The sequence below is a fragment of the Haematobia irritans genome, chromosome 2, assembly GCF_050003625.1.
Source record: "Haematobia irritans isolate KBUSLIRL chromosome 2, ASM5000362v1, whole genome shotgun sequence".
NCBI lineage: Eukaryota > Metazoa > Arthropoda > Insecta > Diptera > Muscidae > Haematobia > Haematobia irritans.
In genome coordinates this window covers 138,049,398-138,051,350 of record NC_134398.1, presented here as the reverse complement: position 1 = coordinate 138,051,350, position 1,953 = coordinate 138,049,398, and positions in this window count along the sequence as shown.

Below are 1,953 nucleotides of genomic sequence, written 5' to 3'. Positions count from 1 at the left end.
TAGTACAAAAGTATCATCGCTTGAAAAAAGTTGGAAATTTTGCAATAAAGTGTCACAATGGTAAACTGGATGAGAGTAGATTGCCCAGTGAGATTTTCCAAAGCCACGAATCAATAAAAATCCATGACCAGCGTTTGGTGGGACTGGAAAGACTTGGTGCTCTGGGAAATTTTTGAAGGAAACGCCAATGCACAAAGACTGAAATCGATATTTTAGCGCCAAAAATACTTTTCACCATTTCAGCTTCACAAAATTTGGTGAGTAGGTTTGCAGTTATATAAAAATGAGCTGTCACGCCTCCTTTTTAAAGTAATGGCTATATATACATTCAAGATAGGTGGATTCACCAAAATGATTATGCATATTTTTTGGGAAAATAGAAAGACCATGCTTACTTACAAAAATGTGAGTTCTACCAAGCAATTTATTTAATTTTAGTTCATTTATTTATAATTAAAAAAATTGTTAACGGTTTAGTCAGTCATATCATTATTAGTTTTCATACGCTTCTATAGCAATTTATATATAGTTATTTAGCTATAATCAGAATCAGAACTATAGTGGTAGATGGAGGCTTCTTTAGATGTTGAAAGTAATTCAAGAAAATTGAAGTTTTCGTTACTTTTTTTTAATCATGTGTAAGTTCTTGCAAACACGAGATATATGTGAGCCTGAGCTATCCATAGCCCTGAGATGTATCTCAAGTATGTTATGCACCCTGGGATCCTTTAGAGCGTGCTCGTGCTTTTTTATAACACTTACTTCGGACTTCAAATGAATTTTCTGCAAGGCAATCTACAGTTATTACAGAAACCTCGTATATTTTTGATAAATATACTACTAATTTGTATATTGTGGAGACATCGGATACTATCCGTAACAGGTTGGCTGATAAGTCCTCGGCCTAGCAAAGAAAAACACATTTTTTTTGTCACAATTCGTTTTTATTATTATCAACATAGTTCCCTTCAAGAGCGATACAACGATTATAACGACCTTCCAATTTTTTTGATACCATTTTGGTGGTACTCCTTCGGTTTTGACTCAAAATAGGCCTCAGTTTCGGCGATCACCTCTTCATTGCAGCCAAATTTTTTCCCTGCGAGCATCCTTTTGAGGTCTGAGAACAAGAAAAAAATCGCTGGGGCCAGATCTGGAGAATACGGTGGGTGGGGAAGCCATTCGAAGCCCAATTCATGAACTTTTTGCCATCGTTCTCAATGACTTGTGGCACGGTGCGTTGTCTTGGTGGAACAACACTTTTTATACCCTTCACCACTACTGTGGTACAGGGCATAATAAGTTTGTGCATTTGTATGTAACGCCAAGAAATAATTGTCATAGACCAATCTTTTGGTATACCGATCGGCTTAGAATTAAATTCTGAGTCGATTTAGCGATGTCCGTCTGTCTGTCCGTCCGTTTGTCTGTATATGTAATTTTGTGCACAAAGTACAGGTCGCAGTTTAAGTCCGATCGTCTTCAAATTTTACATAACGTCTTTCTTCGGGTAGAAGACAATCGCTATTGATTTTGGAAAAAATCGGTTCAGATTTAGATATAGCTGCCATATATAGTTATCACCGATTTGATCATAATTCACGTATTTATGAACCGACGTTCTTCAAATTTTGTACATCTTGTTTTGTCAGTCCCGTAAATACTGCCAAATATCAGCTAAATCGGTTCAGATTTATATATAGCTCCCATATATATCTTTCGTCCGATTTGGACTTATAAGGCCCCAAAAGCTAGAGTTTTGCCCTGTTTTGCTTCAAATTTTGCACAACGAGTACGTTTAATAGTATCGTTAACTGTGCAAAATTTAGTTGAAATCGGTTCAGATTTAGATATAGCTCCAATATATATCTTTCGACCGATTTGGACTTATATGGCCCCAAAAGCCAGAGTTTTGCCCTGATTTGCTTCAAATTTTGCACAACAAGTACGTTT